The 25,002-nt window shown below is 41.1% G+C and overlaps 1 pseudogene; it reads right to left on the bottom strand.

Moving 5' to 3' along the window:
• Positions 1-1,892: 1,892 nt before the first annotated feature.
• LOC119245724 (L-lactate dehydrogenase A chain-like) overlaps positions 1,893-25,002 on the bottom strand; it is a 128,809-nt pseudogene continuing 105,699 nt past the window's right edge.

Genomic DNA, 25,002 nt, shown 5'->3' with positions numbered 1-25,002 from the left:
TGGAATACTACTCAACAATCAAAAATGATAAACTCATGCCATTTGCAGCAACATGGATAGAACTGATGGGATTATCTGAAGTGAAGTGAGCCAGAAGAAGAAAGATAAATACTGAATGGTGTCACCCATATGTGGAATAATGAGAAATCAAAAAATGATCAGACAAAGACAAACTTTAAAAGTGAGCCTTGAGGGTCTCCCCAGTGGTGCAGTGGATTGAGCACAGCACTGTGGAGCTGTCTGCAGCCTCTGCAGTGTGGGTTCGATTCCCGGCCAGCTAGGGAGATACACACATGGCACGGCAGACCTCTCCTGCCTCTCCCGCTGCTCCCCTCAGCAGTGTTTTTGGTTGTCTGCCTGTTCTTCTCCCTGCTCTGGCTCTGGTGAATCCTCTCACCCTCCTGTGCTTCTGACCTGTACCCCAGCTCTTGTATAAATAAATAAATCTTAAAAAAAAAAAAAGCAAGCCTTGAAAGCTGACCTGAGGCATACTGGAGGGAAGGGAGAGGTAGAGGAACAGGGGGAGGGGAGGAAAAGGTGGGGGCGAGAGTGTAGGAGAGCACAATGGACTATGGTGGAGGACTAGGGGTGCTCTGGTGGTGGAGCTATGGTGACCACACCTGAAGGGAGAAATCCTATAATGCAAAAAAAAAAAAAAATCAAGAACGTAAAATAATGGTATGCCATTACTATTTTTAATTTGAAAAAGTCTCCATAGAAGATATTTAAATAAATCTTTAAAAAAGAAAATGTTCCCCTAAAACCCAGTAGAATTAATAGACTATTTTCTCTACAGTGATATATCACACAATCTGAGTTACTCGTTTGTTTTTTTCATGCAAACCAAAAAGCAAAGCTGCATGAGAGTATGTCTAAAGATAGCAAGTAGCTTTTTAGTTATCTGTGAAACCTCACTTTAGATGTAAGTGGAGGGAAATCATTGGAAGTTAGGGAAAGAAATGTGTAGAGAAAAAGACCTGTCAATTTATACATACATACACACATATAAATCATAATATTATATGTGTATGTATATAATATATATATATTATTTATATATATATGTGTGTGTGTATATATATGTGTATATACACATATATATACACACACACACACACACACACAATTTCTTTTGCATCCATCAGAATAGGAAGGTAAATTTAATCAGGGCAGGGGATAGCGGCTGGAGCAGAAATGCAAATAAAGGAAACAAAATTGCGGCAAGTTTCTTAAACGTCTTTTCTCAGTGATTTGATAATATGGGTCTTCAGATAAATACAGAATCTTACTCCAAGGATAAAGATAATGTTGCATTTTTTTAGACTTTTCATAACAGCTACTTTTCTATGTTCTTTTGACCTCGGCAACAAGAATTTCAGAAAGTAGTAGGATTAAGTTAAGTTGCTGGTATCTAGACAACTTGGAATTGAATTCAAATAGAAATCTGAGCTCTCAGATGGATGAAAAATTTATCAAACTGGTTCCATTTTTAAAAAAGACTGTTAGTGTCATATAACTAATGCACTTTTGCTTCCAAAGAAGATAAATTACCTATTTGTAGCATATGAATTCTGGAGCGCAGGGCCTTGATTTAATGCATCCAGTAAACCAATGAGCCAAATTTCACCAAAATCCAACAAAAAATCTAAGCTAAATGACAAGAATAATGATTCTGCCGAGTATTCATTCCAGAATCTTCTGAAATCTAGGCCAAAATATGCCATGCTTCTTTGGGTGGATCAACGAGCGTCTATATGAAAAAAGACAGTCCCAAGTTCTCCCACAGATATTTGGCTGTACTGCAGCCATACTACCAACAAAATCATTCCCAGCTTCGAGTCAATGGTAGACCACAGCTGTTTATCCCTCTTGTAGCTACTTAGACACCCACTTTAGCTCACAATGGATCCCACGGTGTTCTTTGAGTGGTCCCAGGCTGAACTGGCCTCTGACATCAACATTTCTAAGACATCAGAGGCCATTTCAACCTGGGAGTACACAACACATTTTAATCTGAAATTAATTACTGGTTCAGCTTTCATTTCCCATTCCTTTTATATAGCAGAAAAGTAGGAATAGTGCTTTTTTTTTTTTTCATTTCAGAGAATACTATGGAGATCTTAAGTGGAGGCAGATCATTTCAATCCCAAAATAAACATATTTAGAGTGATGGACCCCAGTAAAGATGAAGGCTGATGGGAGGTTTCCTATTGTCTAGGCACTTTAGCCAGTAAGCATTTTACTAATGTTTCAATCAGTCCTCACAACAATGCTGTGCCACAGGGGATATTCCTATCTCCATTCACAACTTTCCCAGAGCCATTCAGTAAATATATGAATCCAAGAACATGGGTGATTTTCCTCTCTGTCTTGTTTTCCTTAAGCTTATTAATGGAAGAGACAATACTGGAGAATCCTTATGTTAGATAGTGAAGCCAAAAGACTTCGACAGCAAGTCTTTTCTCGGTTACCACTGAATGCTCTCAAAGTCCAGACTCTCTGGTCAGTGGTTTCATTATAACTAAACTGGAAATAGGGTATATCTAGTATTTAGTATTTTTATCTCTTGAACTCAGCTCCAAATTAATAGTGTTGGATTTATTTTCAATGGATAGGAAAGATATGAAAGAATTTGCCCAGACTATTTTCAACAACATTGTTTGGTAGGGGATGAATGTTAGGCTGGGGCCGCCCAGGTGGCACAGCGGTTGAGCGCTGTGCTGTGAAGCTGCCCTTAGCCTCTGCAGCACCAGTTCGGTCCCCGCCACCAGCGAGGGTCCCGCATGGCGCGCAGACCTCTCCTACCGCGCCCACTGCTCTCCTCAGCAGTGTATTTTGTTGGTCTGCCTGTTCTGTTCCCCGCTCTGGCTCTGGTGAATTCTCTCATCCGCGCTACTGACTGTACCCAGTGCTTGTACAAATTATAAATAAATAAATCTTAAAAAAAAAAAAAGAATGTTAGGCTGTTTGATTTCTGAAATACTACTTCTTTTTGCCTACAATTTCATGGTCAACTTAATGCTTTTCACCAGAAACATCAAACTTTCTGATGCCTCTGGGAACTTTCAAGCACCAAGCCATATAGAAAACAAGTCATATAGTAGCACATGCAATTAAATTTGGTCACATAAAGTTCTTTGCTTCCTCAGTGAGAATGAAGACAAAACAGCACCCATCACCTTTCTGCTTTTTGCATAAGCGCTCTTACAATTAATATTCACATGCTCAGGCCTCCCCTGGTGGCACAGAGGTTGAGCTCTGGGCTGTGAAGCTGCCTGCAGCCTCTGCAGCGCAGGTTCGATCCCCAGCCACCGGTGAGGGTACCACATGGCGCGCAGACCTCTCCTGCCGCCCACTGCTCCCCTCAGCAGTGTACTTCGTTATTCTGCCTGTTCTGTTCCCCGCTCTGGCTCTGGTGAATTCTCTCACCCTCCCGTGCTTCTGACTGTGCCCAGTGCTTTTATAAATAAATAAATAAATCTTTTTACAAATAAATAAATAAAATAAAATAAAATTCACATGCTCTATCTTAGAACACACAAAGAACATTCCACTGCTCCCCAGAACGTGTCAAGGTGAGCCATTTGTCCCATTGCAGTAAAAGAAGGTCTTGGAAATATTGTACATTTATAGCAATTTTTCTTATTCTGAACTTTTCCAAGATGTACAGATACAGTTTTTTTTTTTCTTTTAATGTGTGCAGACTAACAAGTCTCACCTTTGGGTTTCATTGCAAACATTCTGAATGCCACTGGACAAGATGGTTTATACTATACTATGTAAGATGGGGGCACTTTTCCCCCAGAGTACTGATCTAGGGTATCATTGCTCCCACTTTCAGTCCCCAACTCCAGCATTGTGCATGCTGACTTCTATATGTGACTTTCTATAACCTTAGTTGCCTCGTCTGTAAAATGAGACGACAGCCCTTCTCTTTGCCTTAGTTACTGTAATAACAACAAAGCACTGCATCAATGAAAGGGAGTATTCAAGTCATAATTTCACATCACTCCACTCCCTTTCTTCTGCTAGCCAGGTAGCCATCTAGCTACACCCCCTATTATTTCCTCCCTATTGGCTACAGCCTTGCCCTTTCTCTTTTTACTTCTTTGTCTTTGTATTACTTTCCCCATACTTCCTCACTTTGATTTTCTTTTCTCTTTTGGCCCTGAGATCACTTGTCTTTTTCTCCTTGGGGTCATCAGAACAAACAGACACACAGATCTCTGTGATCAGACAATCACATGCTATCAGTAGTCACTTGCATTATTCCCATTTGTTCATCCCCTCACCCGAAGAATTAAGTTGATCGGATATTCAAGAATCATAACTTTATTTTAGGTAGCTTAAGAAAAAAAGAATTCAAGTGGACCTAAGACTGTGCCTGTGATACAATATAATGTTTATATCCATTATTTTTTAAGAAGTACCCACTGGCAATTAAGAATATACTATGAGGGTCCCCCTGGTGGTGCAGGGGTTAAGTATCTGTGCTCTCAAACTATCGCCAGCCACTGAGGCATGAGTTCGATCCCTGGCCAGGGAGCTAACCCACATGGCACAGCAGACCTCTCCAGTCTCGCCTGCTGCTCCCCTCAGCAGTGTATTTCAGTGAATCCACCTGTTCTGCTCCCCACTGTCTCTGGTGAAATCCTCTCACCCCCTACCCCGCATCTCTGGCCTACACCCTAGCTCTTCTATGCAAAAAATAAATAAAATCCTTAGTCTCAAAAAAATTAAAATTATAAAATTAAATTAAATTCCCTGTGTGTGAAAAGTTGAAGAAAGTACACCATTTAACAGCCTGTGGCAATGAGTGCCTGGGATAAGACAGTCCATGGGGTTGTAGATTTTTTTTGTGTTCTTTTAATGGAATTCATGGAAAAGAGAATGCCTTTTTTTTTTTTGCTGTTACAAATTCTCTCGCGTGTGGAAACTTTATATATTTTAATGAAACACTTTGGCATGCCTTGTATATCTCTAAGAAAACATTTATATTATGAAAGTTTTATCAGTATTTCTGATTTCACATACTGAACCACCCAGTATAAATTCCATGGGGGACGGGGAGCAATTCACAAAAAAACATGTAACACAGTTGAAAATTATGCTTTACCAGCAGCAGTGTCTTCTTCACAAGAAACTAGTCACTGCCAGATTTTGTGACTTGAACAATTAAAATCATCTATGTATAAAAAGTACAAATTCTAATATTTATTATAAATTATTTTTAAAAGTAAAGTATTTCTAGCCAATTAGACACAAGCAGCAAAGAAGCGTCAGTAAGTTAAAAAAAAAAAAAAAAAGCTGGCTGGTATGCTCCTTTCATTGTGCCTGGACAAAGGCACATTATAAATACCACCAAAAATTGGAGGTAAGTGTAATTATATACGTTATACATTATATATTATATTTAAGGGAACTGAGGGTCTGGAGACATGAGTATTGTGCTAAGGGTCACAGGAAGTTGTTCTGCCTTTTTTTTTTTTTAACTTTTTTACTTTCATGTATACAAGCACAGGGTACAGTCAGAAGTGCGGGAGGGTGAGAGAATTCACCAGAGCCAGAGCAGGGAGCAGAGCAGGCAGACTGACAAAGTACACTGCTGAGGGGAGCAGCGGGCTGCAGAAGAGGTCTGCGCGCCATGCGGGACCCTCGCCCAGTGGCCGGGGATCAAACCGGCACTGCACAGGCTGCAGGCAGCTTCACAACCCAGTGCTCAACCACTGTGCCACCAGGGGAGGCCCCCAAATTCAGTCTTGTTCTCATTTGTTACAGAGTTTCCCCACTTTGCTGGTCGTTTGAGGAAAGTGTAGTCCTGTTTCCCTCCCAAAACACATGAGAGAAACCTCCTCTGGTGTTCTCAGGTCCACTAGCTAAACTGCCCTGGATCATTACAAGGGAGGATGACCTCTTGGGGTTGATTAAATGCTTAACTAGCTGCTGTAGGTATGTGATGATGGGGACAGGAACTAGATGTGCTATTAATTGAAGAACAGAGATTGGAGAACCTCTGAGATGCTCCTTTGTATGGGCCCTGTTTCTTGCCTCTCATACAGAAGACAGTCCCCTCTCAGGGGGAAGATAGACTCTGCAAATGCCAGATCTGCCTCATGCTATCTTCCCCTGAAAATATTTACACCCATCACTCTAATTCCCTTCAATTGATCCCAGACCTCTTTCTGAGATTAAAGGAGTCCAGCTCTTCATCTTTGCTTTTAGTGGTGATGCTAACATAATGTTAGGTCATCCTAGATCCTTGGCTTTTGTTATGATGCCAAGATTCTGGATGTAGGAAGATTCGGGATATAGGGGCCTCCCATCTCCAGCCAGGGAGCTGACCCACAAATGGCACAGCAGACCTCTCCTGTATCACCTGCTGTTCCCCTCAGCAGTGTGTTTCAGTAAACTGTTCTGTCCCCCATTCTGTCTCTTGTTAGTCTTCTCATCACCCTGTACCTCTGGTGTACACCCCAATTCTTCTATGCAAAAAAAGTCTAAAAAAATCCTGCATGTAAAAAAAGGAAAATAAATCAACAAAATCCTCTTTTTCTCTCTCAAAAAAACTCAGTCTCAAACATGAAGAGTCTGTGCCTTTTAAACCCCACATGTTATCATTACAGGTGAATTTAATGCAGTACATACACATGTTGATTCTCAATGATACACATCTACAATTATATAATGTTTTAAAATGCAACATTACTTCAATTTTTTTTTAAAAAAATCCTTTTTGGAAACTCAATTTGTTCTTTTTTTCCTGAGATCTTTTGTGTCCTCCCTTCCCTGGGACAAATAAATACCTTACTAAACACTATGGACTCAATGGAAGGGGAAGAATGTATAAGAGGTAGGGAAAAGGTGAAGAAAATCAACATAGGTGAGTAAAATCCAAATGTCATCGAGGGTGACAAATCACAGATTCCATCCAATATTAGTCCCCATCATAAGTGGTGAATATTGGAGCTCAACAAAGTATCACTCCAAACGGTAACAAGTTGGGGCCTCCCTGGAGGTACACGGGGTTAAGACGCAACCTGTGAAGCTATTCGCAGCCACTGCAGCACAAGTTCAATCCCCAGCCAGGGAGCTACCCACATGGTGCAGCAGACCTCTTCTGGCTCGCCCACTGTTCCCCTCGGCAGTGTATTTCAGTCAATCTGCCTGTTCTGTTCTCCACTCTGTCTCTGGTGAATCCTCTCATCCCCCACACCTCTGGCCTGTACCCCACTACTTGTATGCATAAATAAATAAATAAATCTTTAAAGAAACAAACTATAACAAGCTGACTGATAGTAACAGTGAAACAATGGCAGAATCATTATCGCGTCAGAAAACTAAATGGACAGTAACATAATGTTGTCACTACTGGTTTGTTTTTTGCAAATTATCTTCCAATTATTTACCAGTGCTTATAAGCACATGTTGCTATTAGTCCCTTCTTTGTTGTGACCAAATTTTTATAATAAAATTCCATTAATAAGGGTTAGCTGAGTGAGTCTCTGCATCTTTAAACATGAAAGAGCCTAAATAATTCAGGCATACTCTAAATCCATTATTTTAATGCAATGCCTCAGTGCAGCTAAAGAAATAAGTGAGGAAATTAAAAGACTCATAAGAGGCTATTTTGCTCAACTCCACACAAATTGAAAATTTGGGATAAGGTAGATAATTTTCTAGGAAAATAAAATTTACCAAACTAATCTAAAGAAAAGAAAGCATAGGGCCTCCCCGGTGGCGCAGCGGGTTGAGCGCAGCGCTGTGAAGCTGTCTGTAGCCTCTGAGACACTGGTTCGATTCCCGCCAAGGGAGATTCCCACATGATGTGACAGACCTCTCCTGACTCGCCCGCTGCTCCCCTCGGCAGTGTACTACTGTCCATCTGCCTGTTCTGCCCCCTGCTCTGTCTCTGGTGGCTTTTCTCACACTCCCACTTGTATAAATAAATACATCCTTTTTAAAAAGAAAAGAAAGCATCAAAAATGTTGAATTTCTATAGAAGAACTAAGGAGGGAATTTTACCCAATGGCTATTTCATGAAGCAGTAGTAAGAATAGGGATGTCAATTTGGCTTCTACAGGGGCCTTCCTGGTGACTCAGGTCTTAAGTCTCAGTGCTATCTCAGCAAGGGCCTGAGTTCTATCCCAGGCCAGGGAGCTACCCACATAGAGCAGCAGACCTCTCCTGTCTCGCCTGCTGCTCCCCTAGCAGTGTATTTCAGTGGATCCACCTTATCTGCTCCCCACTCTGTATCTAGTAAATGCTCTGACGGCCCTCACCCCCCACACACACACCTCTGGCCTACACTCCAGTTCTTCTACGCAAAAATAACAACTTAAAAAAAAATCTGGCTTCTCTAAAAAGCACAGGTCAAGTCTTGAAGTGCGTAAGATCTACTAGACAATGGTCTGTGATGGATAAAATGTGATGGAGCAAGAGAAGGCAGGGAGAGGCTTCAGACCTCAATGCAGAGCTGTGGGAAGAGAAGAAAGAAGATCCAGGATAAAGAGCCTCAGACTAGAGTGCACAGACTACAGTACCAGGTCAACCAAAAGTCAAGCAGAAGTTGCCTCTTAGAGGAGCACCACCCCTGGTAGAAATGACCAATTTCTAGCCTGGTTCTCACCTGTGTAAAAACATTTTTCCAGAAAGTCTTTTCAACCCAGCCTATGTCACTTTGTCTCTCCTTACCAAATCATTCTGGTCAGCATAGCAGCAGGTGATATTATATTCTCTATGATCTTATAAAAACGTTTCCCTAATTTTCTCTCCGTCAGAAGCTATTGCCCCATTTCTGTGTTCTCTTGGGCAGCAAAACTTCTCCAAAAATGATCTCTATGTTCACTATAGTTAACTTTCCTCTAGTTTTCTCTTAAAACCAATTCATTTGATTTTATATCCCACCATTCCAACAAAAATACATTCATCAAGTTCATTGATGAATCATCTTCAAGTAACATAAATATGTGTGTAGGTATTTGTGTAATTACAAAATAATCTAGATTTTATTGCTAACATAAGTCTGCTAAATGAAATCTAAGATGTCTTTGATGTTGTCTTGTCTTTCAGATATATCCTACTGGGAAGGCAGTGAAAATACTTTTATTTCAAGCTTGAAATAATTCACTGCTCCATGGTTATACCATCGACTAGATTTACAGGTCATTTGTTTCTGTTTCTTTTTTTATTTTTTAAAAAGATTTATTTATTTACTTATACAAGCACTGGGTACAGTCAGAAGCACGGGAGGGTGAAAGAATTCACCAGAGCCAGAGAGGGGAGCAGAACAGGCTGACTGACAAAGTACACTGCTGAGGGGAGCAGCGGGCGGCAGGGGAGGTCTGCGCACCATGTGGGACCCTCACTGGCGGCCGGGGATCTAACTGGCGCTGCAGAGGCTGCAGGCAGCTTCACAGCCCAGCGCTCAACTGCTGTGCCACCAGGGGAGGCCCACTTTTTTATTTTTATAACTCTCTTATTTTTACTTTTTGACTCAATATTGTTTTTAAATTTACATGGTCCTAAGTCAAAATTATAAAATATTGTATATTGAAAGGTCTAGTTTTCATTTCAGCCTCTTTCACCCATTTTGTAGTCATTTTCATTATTTCATAGTCAGTTTAGTTGTTAATAAAACAAAGCTTTATTTTTAAAGTATAACCAAATGGATTCTCATATGTCACTCACTATCTTACAAAACATTTGTATAGTGAACATTTTCCTCTGACCTTGCCTCTTGCCTGCCTACCTTTATTGTTTTTTGGTTTTTTTGCACTTCTCCAGGTTTACCTGGTGTTTTGCAATTGGTATATCACTCAGATAGCTGGTTACATCATTTATATGTATTCTTTTTTTGTTTTTTTCCTGCTTCTTTTTTTTTAAGATTTATTTATTTATTTATACATACAAGCACTGGGTACAGTCAGAAGCGCCGGAGGGTGAGAGTATTCACCAGAGCCAGAGCGGGGAGCAGAGCAGGCAGAAGGACCGAAGTACACTGCTGAGGGGAGTAGCAGGCGGCAGGAGAGGTCTGCGCGCCATGTGGGACCCTCCTCCGGTGGACTGGGAGCAGCAGGGAATTGAACCGGAGTTGCAGAGGCTGCGGGCAGCTTCGCACCCCAGCGCTCAACCCCTGCACCACTGGGGAGGCCCTATATGTATTATTTTTATATCGTGTGGCATTATACATGTTTTGATACATATCATACGCAAAATGATGGTTTAGAAGAGTTGTGCAATATTGGAGATTTACATTTGGATTGCAAGATGTGACTAACAGATATGCCAGGGGCCCAGGATGTGTAACCCTCAGTTTGAGGACCTGTTTGCGAACCACTTTCCTGTGGTTCTTATCTGTATCAGTGCCTAAAACAGGGTGCAGATCCTGCACCAGAAACGTCCACTCCACTCCACTCCAAATAGACCCAGTAGAGTCTCCATGTTCCCCATCATGACACCTTAATGGGTCAACTCCCTACCTTCCCCCCTTTAGGTAACAGAACTGGGCTGAATCTAGATTTCTACAACTTCCAATAACACAATTTTTAGGAAAGCCACTTATCTTCCAAGCCACATAGATCAAGATATACACTGGACGGGAAACAACAAGCAACTTGCAGTGTGGGCTGTATTTTACAACATTAGGAGTGGTGAATTTAAAGATGTTACACAGGACCAAATTAAGACAGCTTTTTCCCTTTTTGGCGAAGTGCTCCAGCTGTGATGACTGGAGTTTGCAGCTACATTAGTCTTTGCCAGAGACAACTTTTGGTATTCTAAGGAAAAGGCTGCCGCGTTGGAGATCCATCATCTCTCCCTTCAATTTGTCTTCCAGGAAGTCAACAAGAACAAGTTCATCTACCAAATCCTTCATTAAGTTACTAATGGCACAGGTCATGCCACACTACCAAGCCCAACAACCATAATCCTATTCTGAGGGACATATTCTTCCTTAATAAGATTTTGGGGCCTCCCTGGTGGTGCAAGGGGTTAAATCTCAGCACTATGAAGCTATCACCAGCCACTGCCCCACAAGTTCGATACCCCGCCAGGGAGCTGACCCACATGGCGAAGCAGACCTCTCCTGTCTCACCCGCTGCTCCCCTCAGCAGTGTATTTCAGTCAATCTGCCTGTTCTGTTACCCACTCTGTCTCTGGTAAATCCTCTCACCCCCCACACCTCTGTCTTATACCCCTGTTCTCATATGCAGAAATAAACAAATCTTAAAAAAAAATAAGTTTTTGAATCAGCTGACCATTTAGAGTTGCTATATTGGACTCAGAAGCAATAGGAATCCAGAGTGCACCAAGGATGGGTGTGGGCGATGGGCAGCTTTGAATCCCGAAGGCAGTTGCTCCAGAACTCCCAACTTCCTTCCTTCTTTCCTTTCTCCCTCCCTCTTTCTTTCATGCAACATGTCTTCTAAATCATTCCATAGAAAGGTAAAGCTATCAGACTTATTCCTCCCCTCTCAACTCATCTTTCTACCCTGCTGCAGAGCACTCTTTTATAGCTGTAGCATGCTTATTCAAACAGTGCACATTTAATGGACTTTTGAAAGATTTAAGTCTTTTTGTCTTACGAAGAGTGCTACAATAAAAACCCTTGTGTTAAGAAGAACAATCCTTCAATTTGCCTAGAATCAATGGGTTTCCTGAAATGTGAGACTTTCAGTGCTAATACCAGGAAAATCCTAAGCAAATCAGAACAAGTTGGCAATTCCACCATATTTCACAGAGAATTGATAATTTTTGAGACCTTTCTTTTAAAACCAGGTACAAGGTAGATCTTTCTATTTGTTCATATTCTCCTTTTCCTCCTTCCAGTGTGCTCTAAGGTTCTTTTTTCACAATGGTCTTGAACGTTTTTCATTAGGTGTGTTCCTAGGTCATTTTTCTTTTTTGACACTGCTGTAAATGAGATCTTTTCTACCTCTACATTTTTAATTGATTGTTGATTTCATACATTCCCAAAAAGTCATTGATTTCTACACATTTAAGTTTATTTCCCAACTCCAAGTGCTGATCTAGCAGCCAGGCACCTTCCCATTGTAAGACTACTTGCCCCAGGCATCCTGAGAATCTGTTACTGCATCTCCTCTATCTGGCTTCCCAAGGAGCAAAGAGAGAGTGATCCTGCATGCAAGTGACACATATATCCCTTCTGTTCCTATTCCATTGCCTGTAGTTCAGCCAATGCCCCTGCTTACCAGCAGGGACTTAGGAAATACAGCCTTCAATTGTGCCTAGGAAGAAAAGAATAAATAAGCCTACTTTCAAGATCCACTGGAATAGAAGTACAATAGGTGCAGGGGTTTTTGAACTTTTGATTCTTTGATGAATCACAAACACCTTGAATAGCACCGAGTACACAGTAGGTGCTCATGGAAGATATGTTGACTAAATAATGTCTTTAACATGAAAATGTTTATCTATCTCACCACACTGTGCTAAGCATTGAGGAAATACTAAATAAAGGTTTTTACGCTAAATTCAGGATAAAGGTAAAGGTGGTCACTTTTTTCTTTTTCTTTAATACTTCATGGGAGAAATTCACCAATGCAATTAAATAAGAGAAAGAAAAGATTAGGTAAAATTATCCCTATTTTCAGGTGATAAAGGGATATATCTAGAAAGTTCAAGACAAACCATTTTAAAACTAGTGCAAACAAGAAGAGGATTCAACAGGAATATTTTTGGAAGTGGGGAGCAGACATTTTATATAGTATAATTAAAAAGTGTATAGAAAAAAATTTAAAAAATGGGAAGGGCCTCCCCTGGTGGCGCAGCAGTTGAGCACTGGACTGTGAAGCTGCCCGCAGCCTCTGCAGAGCCAGTTTGATCCCCAGCCATCGGCGAGGGTCCCACATGGCACGACAGACCTCTCCTGCCAAGCCCGCTGTTCCCCTCAGCAGTGTATTTCGTCAGTCTGCCTGTTCTGTTCCCCACTCTGGCTCTGGTGAATTCTCTCACCCTCCCGCGCTTCTGACTGTACCCACTGCTTGTATAAATAAATAAATCTTTTTAAAAAAATAAAAATTAAAATTAAAAAACGGGAAAACCAATGTGGGGAGCACTTCCCTAATAGATACATAGCAAAATGCTTCATTTAAACTATGTAATATTGCCATAAAAATAGAAAGAATGGAATATGAATTTTAGAAATAGACATGATTCATAGAGAACTCTAGAATTTGAAAAGAAAGACATCCTAAACCATTTATTAGGAATAAATATTCAAAGAATGATGCTGGGAAAACCGGAGAGCAATCAGGGGTGGGGGGAAGGGGCTGTAGCCACAGTTTGTACCTCGTACAAGAGGTTAATTGCAAACAGATCAAAATTTAAATGTACAAAATATGAAAGCATAAAAGTACCAGAAATAAACATGGAGTAATACTGAAGCACTCATACATGTAAACATTTTTCTAACTATAAGAAAATAAGAAGCTATGATGGCTATAGAAATCAAAACTGCCTATGGAACCCAAAATAAATGAATGAGTTAAAAATGTGGTAATTGTTGGGCCTCCCCGGTAGCGCTGCGGTTGAGCGCTGGGTTGCGAAGCTGCCTGCAGCTTCTGCAGGGCTGGTTTGATCCCCGGCTGCTCCCCGGCCACCGGAGGAGGGTCCCACATGGCGCGCAGACCTCTCCTGCCGCCCGCTGCTCCCCTCAGCAGTGTACTTCGGTCCTTCTGCCTGCTCTGCAACCCACTCTGGCTCTGGTGAATTCTCTCACCCTCCCGTGCTTCTGACTGTGCCCAGTGCTTATATAAATAAACAAATAAATAAATAAATCTTGAAAAAAATGTGGTAATTGTTTATACCTTCTATCACTAAATATATTAGTTTGCTAACAAACTAACAGATTGTCAACCTTCTCCTACACCGTTGGTGGGAATATAGACTGGTGCAGCCCCTATGGAAAATAGTATGAAAGTTTCTCAAAATATTAAAAATACACCTACTATATGTTCCAGCAATTCCTCTCCTAGGTCTCTAGCCAAAGAATACAAAAACTTTAGTTCAACAGGAAATATGCACTTCCATGTTCACTGTAGCACTATTTACAATATCTAAGTTATGGAAACAACATAAATGCCCCAAAACAGGCAAGTGGATCAGGAAAACATTGTGTACATGCACAATGAAATACTATTGAGTTATTTAAAAAAAAAAAAAAGATAAACTCTTGCCATTTGCAACAAAATGGATAGAACTGCAAGGGATCATGCTAAGTGAAATAAGTCAGAAAGAGAACATCAAATATGGTGTCACAGGTAGAATACAGAGAAACACAACAAGGGGTCAGAGAAAGCCAAACTAGTAACACACCCTAGAAATCTGACTGTTGCACTTAGGCTACAGAGGGATGGGAGACAGAATAAAGGGGGGAGGGAGCTCAGTGGAATATGGTGGAAGACCATGGGGGTTTTGGTGGTGGCTGTGGTGTGATAATAATACCTGAAAGAAGGAGGGGGGACATCCTATACCTCTAAACCACAAAAATGTTGTAAACCAGTTACCTTAACTTAAAAATGAAAAAAAAAAAAAAACCCTACCAAAATACCACAGGCTGGGGGGCTCACACAACAGAAATGTTTTTCTTAGAGTTGTAAAACCTGGAAGTCTAAGATCAAGTTGTCAGCAGGTTTGCTTTCATCTGAGGCCTCTCTTTTTGGCTTGTAGATGGTCACCTCACCTCACAAATTAACTCTCCATATTTGTGTTGTCTGCATTCTAATTCCCTTATAAATACACCATCATGGATTAGGATATATTCATATTACTTCATTTATTTTAATTACTCTCAAGGCCCTATCTCCGTACACAGTTTCATTCTGAGGTACTGGAAGCTAGGACTTCAATGCATGAATTGCGAGAGAACACAGTGTAGCCCATAACAAAAGGAAAGGATTAATGTCACTAATATATAAGGAATCTTGCCAGGAATTCACAGGGAATCCTCTTTTCCCTACCTCTTATACGCTCTGGGGTTATCATTACCAAACTCTGAAGCTCAGACCAAATCCGCCTTGGGCCTGGTTTTGTAAATAACATTTTATTAGAACAGAGCCATGCCCGTTGGTTTGTGTATTATTTAGTGTTCAGTAGTTAAGACAGAGGCCCTATGGCCCACATTGCCTAAAATATTTACTATCCAGCCCTTTCTAGAAAAAGTTTGCCAAGCTGTGGTCTCAGGCATAGACTGAAGGTTAAGGAAATGTATATAGGCCAGCAGGGGATAAAAGCTGGGAAGATGGGCAGGTTGGACTATGGATTATTGTCTAATGTGCCTGGGACAGTTTCACCTTACACCTATCATCCCAGCAGACTTGTTAATAAATATACACTTTTACCGTCATAAATGCCCTGTATTGAACAACAGATATGACCATTTATATGGGTTGAGAATCTGTGAATGTAATCTTATTTAGAAATAAGGCCTTTGTAGCTATAGTCAAGTTAAGATGAGGTCATTAGGGTGAGCCTTAATACAATATAGACTGTCTTATACGAAAAGGAAAATTTGTACAGAGACACACACAGAGGAGACACCGTGTGCAGAAACAGGCACACAGACACTGCAGGAAGATGGCTGTGAGACAACGGAAGCACAAATTAAAGCGATGCACCTACAAGGCAAGGCTCGCAAGGACCACAAGACTAGCAGGGAGGATTCTCTCCCTCAGGTTTCTGAGGGAGCGCAGCCCTGTCAAACCTTTGTTTTTGGTCTTTTAACCTCCACCTCTGTGAGAGAATACATTTCTATTAAGTCACCGGTTTGCAGTACTTGGTCACAGTAGCCCTCAGAAATTAATATGGTCACCCCAATTAATCAGGATTTAATATCTGAAAAAAAAGTAGCTAGGATTCAGGGATGATTATTAAACTATCCTGGGTTAAAATATGGAGAAACTAAAGGTGAGGACACCACTTAAGAGGCTATAAAAATAGAAGACACTGGAATTAATTGGGACCTTGTCGCAAACAGACTCAAGCCAATTTAGTAGGTTTTTGTTAAATGTTAGGTATTTTGCCAGTGATGAATAGTCTCTTTTAAACTCTTATTATGTGCATTTTACTTTGGTGAAGTTTGCATCAACCTATGAATGATGTGTGAAATCCAAAGTCTGCTTAAAATGGATGGCATGCAAAGGAGGGAGGCTGATGTCAATCCTTCCTTGACAGGAGCTGGCCTCCTCTGCAGCCTCACTTCCAGGTGGTAATTTACAATTAGAATAAAGTCTCAAACCAAATTCTGCCAAACATGCAATATTTAGTAGCAAACAAACACGGCCTGTTCTTGTAAATTCATGAAGTTCTACCCCGCTGCCTTTTTAGTCCTTTGACAAGAAGCCTGTATGAAGGATTCACTTGAGGTACATGAACTACATTTCAGTGGCTAGGTTCAGCCAACTTTGGAAATGACCCCACACAATTTTTGCTAAAGGCAGCACCTGCAGTTAAATAGCACCCTAGCTGAAGACGACCACTCTGAGGGCTTCACCTCCAGGGGTACCTTGTACTCTTGAAAACAAGGATCTATATATTGAAATACCACACATTTCACCCATTAAAAATACTTTTCAAAAGCTAATATGTAAATTATTAAACCTTCTTGCGTTACTCTGATGTGAGACAACTGAAGCCAAAACAGGAAAGCATACTCTAATTAGACCATTCCAATGCTAATTAACCACACCTGAAGTGTGAATGCTTAATTAGGGCATTTCAAAGTTAACCAACAGTGTAGGATTAAACATCACTTTCTATGCCAAGGTATGAAAGTAAACTAGAGACAATAGCAGGTCTGAAGTAAGGGTGTAAGAGGGTGGCTTTTTCTTCCTAACCTCAGTTCTCTGACAAAGGAGCAGAGAAATGGGCTTACACTGGATGTCATGAATCTAGGTGAAACTCAAAAGTGCCTGAAGGGCTCTGGTGTCTGCCTCTACTACGCCAACCATATGTGAGTGTGTGCACGAACTCCTACCCAAAGGTGAAGCAGCCTTTCAATTTTTTTTTTTTTTTTTTTATTTTTTTTTTTTTTATAAATTTTATTGTTATATTCCCCATACAATTGCAGCCCCCCATTCTGACCCCAATCCCTCCCCTCCCGCCCCCCGTCCCCCCTAAAAGTGTCTCTGGTTCATAGTTTTTTGTTGATTTTGATTTTCACTTTCTTATAGTTTTTCATTTTCCTGGTCCATTATTTAAGTTTTCTAGATTCCTGCTATGAGTGAGACCATCCGGTATTTTTCTTTTCTTTTTGGCTTATTTCGCTGAGCATGATCCCTTCCAGCGCCATCCATGTTGCAGCAAATTGCATGTGTTTATCTTTTTTGAATGCTGAGTAATATTCCATGGTATATATGTACCACATCTTCTTGATCCAGTCATCTATTTTTGGGCATTTGGGTTGTTTCCAAAGCTTAGCTATTGTAAACAGTGCTGCTATAAACATAGGGGTGCAGGTGTTCTTTGGAATTGATGTTTCTGTGTCCTTTGGGTAAATACCTAGGAGTGGAATTGCTGGGTCATATGGAAGCTCTATGTTTAGTAGGTCCAGAAATCTCCACACAGCTTTCCACAGTGGTTGGACCAGTTTGCACTCCACCAACAGTGCAGAAGAGTTCCTTTTTCTCCACACCCTCGCCAACATTTGTTGTTGCTAGTTTTTTAATATGTGCCATTCTCACCGGTGTAAGATGGTATCTCATGGTAGTTTTGATTTGCATTTCCCTGATGACAAGTGATGTTGAACATTTTTTCATATGCCTGTTGGCCATTTGCATTTCCTCTTCAGAGAAGTTTCTTTTAAGCTCTTCTGCCCATTTTTTGACTGGATTATTTTCTTTGTTGTTGTTGAGTCTCATCAGCTCTTTGCAGATTTTGTGATCAGTCCTTTATCATTAGTGTTGGGTGCAAAAATGTTCTCCCAGTTGGTGGGGTTTCTCTTTGTTTTGTTATTGTCTCTTTTGCTGTGCAAAAGCTCTTTAATTTGATATAGTCCCAGCTGTTTATCTTTGCCTTCACTATCACTGCTTTGGGTGATGTGTCTGTAAAGATGTCTTTGATGTGCAAATCACGTAGTGTTTCGCCTATATTTCCTTCTATATATTTTATGGTTTCAGGTCTTATGTCTAGTTCTTTAATCCATTTTGAGTTGATTTTTGTGTATGGTGTGAGGTGGTGGTCAAGCTTCATTCTTTTGCATGTAGCGACCCAGTTTTCCAGCACCATTTATTGAACAAACTTTCTTTGCTCCAATGCATAGTCTTTGCTCCTTTGTCAAAGATTAGTTGACCATAAATCTGTGGGTTTATTTCTGGATTTTCTATTCGATTCCATTGGTCTGTATGTCTGTTCTTGTTCCAATACCATGCAGTTTTGATGATTATGGCTTTGTAGTATAGTTTGAAGTCTGGGAGTCTGATGCCTCCATTCCCTTCTTTTTTTTCAGGAGAGCTTTGGCTATTCGGGGTTTTTTGTGATTCCATATGAATTTCATCAATAATTTTTCTATTTCTTTGAAGAATGACATTGAAATTTTGATTGGAATAGCATTGAATCTGTATATTGCTTTTGGAAGGATGGCCATTTTAATAATGTTTATTCTTCCAATCCATGAGCAGGGGATGTCTCTCCATTTCTTTGTGTCTTCTTCTATTTCTTTTAACAGTGTTTTATAGTTTTCTTTGTATAGGTCCTTTACCTCTTTTGTTAGATTTATTCCCAAATATTTGATTTTTTTTGTTTCAATAACAAAAGGGATGGTCTTTTCGATTTCTTCTTCTTCAGATTTATTGTTTGTGTATAGGAAGGCTACTGACTTTTGCGTGTTGATTTTGTATCCTGCCACTTTACTGAACTGATGATGAGTTGAATTAGCTTTTCTGTGGAGTTTTTGGGGTTCTCTATGTATAATATCATATCGTCTGCAAATAGTGATAGTTTGACTTCTTCTTTTCCTATTTGGATTCCTTGGATGTCTTTCTCTTGTCTTATTGCCCTGGCTAGGACTTCCAGTATTATATTGAAAAGCAATGGTGAGAGTGGACATCCTTGTCTTGTTCCAGATCTTAATGGAATTGCTTTCAGCTTTTCACCATTGAGAATGATACTGGCTGTTGGCTTGTCATAGATGGCCTTTATGATGTTGAGGTATGTTCCTTGTATCCCAAGAACTTCAAGGGCTTTTATCATGAATGGGTGTTGCACTTTGTCGAAAGCTTTCTCAGCATCTATTGATATTATCATATGGTTTTTATATTTCTTTTTGTTGATGTGTTGGATAACGTTGATTGATTTTCGGATGTTAACCATCCTTGTGCCCCTGGAATGAATCCTACTTGGTCGTGGTGAATTATCTTATGGATACATTGTTGGATTCTGATAGCTAAAATTTTATTGAGGATTTTTGCATCAGTGTTCATTAGGGAGATTGGCCTGTAGTTTTCCTTTTTTGTGTTGTCCTTGTTCGGTTTTGGTATTAGTGTAATGTTGGCTTCATAGAACGTGTTTGGTATTGTCCCTTCCTTCTCAATTTTTGGAAGAGTTTGTGAAGGATAGGCACTAATTCGTCTCTGAATGTTTGGTAGAATTCATTTGTAAATCCATCAGGTCCTGGGCTTTTGTTTTTGGGGAGGTTTTTGATTACCATTTCAATTTCGCTAATTGTAATTGGTCTGTTTAGGTGTTCTATTTCTTCTTTATCTAGCTTTGGGTGATTGTAGAGTTGTAGGAATTTGTCCATCTCCTCTAGATTGTTAAACTTGTTTCCATATAACTGTTCATAGTAGTTACTGATTATTCTTTTGATTTCTGCTGTGTCCGTTGTGATTTCTCCTCTTTCATTGATGATCCTGTTTATTTGTGCTTTCTCCCTTTTTTCCTTTGTGAGCCTGGCTAGGGGTTTGTCTATTTTATTGATTTTTTCAAAGAACCAGCTCTTGGTTTCATTGATCTTTTGGATTGTTTTTTTAGTTTCAATTTCATTTATTTCTGCTTTGGTTTTTATTATTTCTTTTCTTCTACTGGTTTTGGGGTTTTCTTGTTGTTCTTTTTCTAGATCTTTGAGCTTCGAGATTAGGTTGTTTCTTTGCGTTCTTTCTTGTTTCTTGATGTGAGCTTCTATTGCTATATATTTTCCTCTTATTACTGCTTTTGCTGCATCCCATACATTTAGGATATTGGTGTCCTCCTTGTCGTTCAATTCAAAAAATTTTTTAATTTCTTCTTTGATCTCCTCATTAGTCCAATGGTCTTCCAGTAGTGTGGTTTTTAATCTCCATGAGGTAGGAAAGTTCCTTGCCTTCTTTTTATGGTTTATTTCTAGTTTGATGCCTTCATGGTCAGAAAGATGGTTGATATGATTTCAATCTTGGTGTATCTGTTGATGTTTGTCTTGTGCCCCAGTATGTGATCGATCCTGGAGAATGATCCGTGTGCGCTTGAGAAAAATGTGTACTCCGTTTTTTTGGGTTTAGTGTTCTATAGATGTCTGTTAAGCCCAATTGCTCTAGGTCCTTATTTAGAGCTTTGGTTTCTTTACTTATTTTTTGTCTTGTTGATCTATCCATTGTTGATAGTGGTGTGTTGAAGTCTCCCACTACGTATGTGTTTTCTCTGATGTCTGTTTCAGAGAGGACAACAGTTGTCTGATATATTTTGGTGCTCCTTCGTTTGGTGAGTATATGTTAATGAGTGTTATTTCTTCTTGAAGTATTGTCCCCTTGATCATAATGTAGTGACCATTGGGGTCTCTTTTATCTTTTTGAGTTTGAATCTGTTTTATCTGATATAAGTATAGCTGTTCCTGCTTTCTTTTTTGGTCCATTTGCTTGTAGGATTGTTTTCCATCCTTTAACTTTGAGCCTATTTTTATCTTTTGTAGCTAAATGTGTTTCCTGGAGACAGCAAAAGGTTGGGTTTTGTTTCTTAATCCAGGCTGCAACTCTGTGTCTTTTTATTGAAGAGTTTAGTCCATTTACATTTAGAGTTAATATTGATATGTTAACATCTGTATTTGCCATTGTGTTTGTCTTTCCTTTGATTTTATTTATTTATTCTTTTAATAACTTTTTTTTTTTTTGGCCTTCTTTCATTGTTATTCGTCGCTCTGAGGTTCTGGCTTTAGAACTCCTTGTAGTATTTTTGGAGTGGGGTTTAGTTGCAATGAAATTCCGGAGTTTCTGTTTGTCTGGGAAGTCCATATTCTTTCTTCAAAGAGGAAGGAGAGCTTTGCGGGATAGAGTATTCTTGGTTGGCATCTGTTTTCTTGGAGTCTGTTGACTATGTCCCTCCACTCTCTCCTTGCCCGTAGTGTTTCTTCGGAGAAGTCTGATGTCAGCCTGATTGGTTTCCTTTGAATGTTATCTGTTTCTTCCCTCTTGCCAGCTTCATTATTTTTCCTTGTCCTGGATTCTTGGGAGCTTTACTATTATGTGTCTTGCTGTATTTTTCCTTTCGTCGTGGAAGTTTGGTGTTCTTCTTGCTTCTTGTATATCAATTTTCAGCTCCTTCTTCACATTTGGGAAGTTCTCTTCAATTATCTCTTTGAATATTTTCTCTGTTCCTACATCTCTCTCCTCTCCTTCTGGTATTCCTATAACTCTTATATTTCCTTTCCTCATGGAGTCCGATAGTTCCCGAAGTCTTTCTTCGTTCTTTTTCCTTCGTACTTCTCTTTCCTTCTCTGTTTTGGTTCTTTTTATTTCTGTGTCTTCAAGATTACTTATTCGTTCTTCCATTTCATCTATTCTGCTTTCATTGCTTTTCCCAGAATTCTTTAGTTCTTCCATTAATTCTTTGATCTCCTGCATTTCTTTTACTTCCCTCTTTAGGGACTCAATTTCTTTCTTCTGACCATTGTTTTCCCTCTCTAGGGACTCAATTGCATTCTTCTGATCGTTGATTATTTTCCCTTATCATTGTTTCCTTTATGACTTCTGTCAGTTTTTTAATCACGGCAATTTTAAATTCTCTTTCTGGAAGGCTCAGAAATTCTTCCAAGTTATTGTCGTTGCAATCTGGGGGCTGGCTTTCTTTTTGTGGTGTGCTTTTTCTCTGGAGAGTTGCTAGGTTGCGTGTGGTTCTTCTCCTCCCTACTGTCTGTTTTCTAATTTGCCGTATGCGTTGGGACACTGTGTTGTTGGGACTGGCCGGCATCTTGGGTGGGCTTCTCTGTTCCCCTCTGGTTCTTCCAGGAGTCATCTGTCAGTTTCAAGCAGCCTTTACTGGAGAAAGGTCCCTGTTCTAAAATGCCGATGTGGGGACACACTCCCCTGTGCGCCTGGTCTGCCCCGCGGTGGGTTCCTGCTCCCCTCTGGGCTTGGACTGCAGGCCAGAGGGGGTCTGGCGTGGGCGAACTTCCCCCGCTCACCTCTGGCTCCTGAGGAAGCCTTCTGCAGGTAGTCTTTACTGAAGAAATGTCCCTGTTCTAAAATGGTGATGTGGGACACACTCCCTGCGCTTCTGGTCTCAGGCACACTATTCTGCGCGCCTGGTCTGCCCCGGCTGTGGGTGCTCGCTCTCCCTGTGGGCTCAGACTACTTGTTCAGAAGGGGCCCGGTGTGGGCTAACTCCCCAGCTGGCCACTAGCTCCTTCAGTAGCCTGTGCTGGGGTCAAGTCGCTAGGTGGCACCAGAGATCTCTCCTAGAGCCCTTGGGGAGCTGATTTTCCACCCCGTGGGACAGGGAGCAGAGCGGGGATGGTAGGGTACACCTCAACGGCTTTGGGGTGCTGTGTCTGCCTTGTGCCCCACCGTCGTGGGGAACCCACGCCCCTAATTTCGTGCCCCGGGTCTCAGTTCCAAAGCCCTCAGTTCCAGGACGCGGGCTGTAGCCCAGATCAGTGGCGCGGGATTGGCGCCTTTTGAATCCCGCTCCCCTGCCTGGGCACCTTGTTCCTGCTCACTCAGGGAGGGCCTCCGCCGTCTCCCCGCAAGCCTAGGTCGCAGGCGCAGGGCCCTGGGCAGCTGCAATCCGAGCGCCGCTTTCGCGCAAGCTTACCAGCGGCTGGGGCTGGTGTGCTGGTGCTGGTCTCCTCCTGGGGGCGGGGCTCTCTTTAATGGCACCTGGAGCTCACCTCCGCGGCGGATCCTGCAGGGTTCGCCTCAGCTCCCGTTCACGGGGTGTGGTGGCTGAAATAGTTCCTTTCCACTCACAGTCCCACTTGCTGCATCCGTTTTTCTTGTTGGGCGTTTTGGTTTGTTGTTTCCCCTCGTCTCTGCCGGTCGGAGAGTGCCGCCTCTGTGGGCGGGGAGGGGAGCAGGGTTCTGCGCTTCCCTCCCTTCTCGTCCTCTTTTATGGCAACTTTCTTCTTCGGGCAGTTTGCTGGAGTCACCCGTTTATCTTCCGTGTCTCAGTTCTCACTGGGACCTGCCGCTTTTCCTCCCTATTAACTTTTTTAATGGGAGATCTTACTCGCAGCGTCTCCTCGCCGCCATGTTGCTCCGCCCATTCCCAGCCTTTCAATTTCAATAGCAGTTTATTGACAATGTACATGCAGCAATCACTTTTGGATATTTTAAATTTTTTTGTGACTTATTTCTGCCCTATGTATATCTGTTTAGTCTTCTTTGGTTGCTACAAAAATTAGATATATTGGGCCTCCCCTGGTGGCGCTGGTGGTTGAGCACAGCGCTGTGAAGCTGTCCGCAGCACTTTGCAGCACCGGTTCAATCCCGGCCAGCCAGCGAGGGTCCCACATGGCGCGACAGACCTCTCCTGTCTCGCCTGCTGCTTCCCTCAGCAGTGTGTTTCATCAGTCTGCCTGTTCTGTTCCCCACTCTGTCTCTGGTGAGTCCTCTCACCCTCCTGAGGCATCTGACCTATACCCGGTTTTTGTATAAATAAATCTTTTTAAAAAAAATTAGATATATTTGTGTTGATTTTTTTTTTGTGTAACCACCCAGATTGAAATAATTGTTTTGACCTTACTCCTATCTTCTACTACTAAAAATAAGAATTGTGAAAAACATATAAAAGTTCTATTTTATAGAAGACCTAACTAGAGATGTGATCATTTTATTAATTTATTTCCTATAACATGCTTTGAAATTTCCTCACTCCATTTAACTTCCATAGGCATCTGTTCACATGTAAATAACTCCCAGGACACCTAACTTTCTTTGATGATATTTACACCAATTTTAAAGTAATTACTATACATTCTTCATTGTGAGACTTAGTAACATGGAAAAGATGGTTTTCCTGAGTTTAGTTCAGATTTGAATAATCTGCAATCAACAAGGAGCAATGTATTATATCAGTGATGATTATTGTGTCAGCTTAATACAGGGCTGACCGATAAACATCAAAAGTGAATTTGAGGGCCTCCCCTGGTGGCGCAGGCAGTTGAGTGCAGCGCTGTGAAGCTGTCCGCAGCCTCCGCAGCACCGGTTCGATCCTGGCCGGTTCGATTACGGCCGGTTCGATCCTGGCCCGCCTGTGAGGGTACTACATGGCACGGCAGACCTCTCCTGTTGTGCCCACTGCTCCCCTCAGCAGTGCATTTTGTCAGTCTGCCTGTTCTGTTCCCCACTCTCTCTGGTGAATCCTCTCACCCTCCCACGAATCTTGCCTGTACCCCAGTTCTTGTATAAATAAATAAAATAAATCTTTTTTTTTTAAAAAAGTGCATTTGAAAAACAATTTTAAATTGGGGGTGATTAAGTTTAATTTGGAGATTTTAGATGGGACAATGATTTTAAGTTCCAGACGGAGTGTTATGTTTGTAGGAAAGGATATTATGCTTTTAGTATGGTGGTCTCGGGGGAGGTTGCAACGATGTTGAAAAGGCAATGGAGTATCATGGGGAAAAGCTCAGAATCAAGAGTGAGAACTAGAAGACCATTGCTGCTATTATTAACTACTTAACCTTAAGCAATTCACTTAACTTCTTTGTGACTCAGCTTCCTTTTATTTAAGGATGGAGTAATTGTAATGTTACCAAGCCCACAGGATTGTTACCAGGTCCAATATGATAATGTATATATA

The sequence above is a fragment of the Talpa occidentalis genome, unplaced genomic scaffold, assembly GCF_014898055.3.
Source record: "Talpa occidentalis isolate TD23 unplaced genomic scaffold, MPIMG_talOcc4v2.1 talOcc4.15, whole genome shotgun sequence".
In the NCBI taxonomy this organism is placed as follows: domain Eukaryota; kingdom Metazoa; phylum Chordata; class Mammalia; order Eulipotyphla; family Talpidae; genus Talpa; species Talpa occidentalis.
The sequence above is the reverse complement of the archived record's forward strand: the minus strand, read 5'-3'. Positions and strand labels throughout refer to the sequence as shown.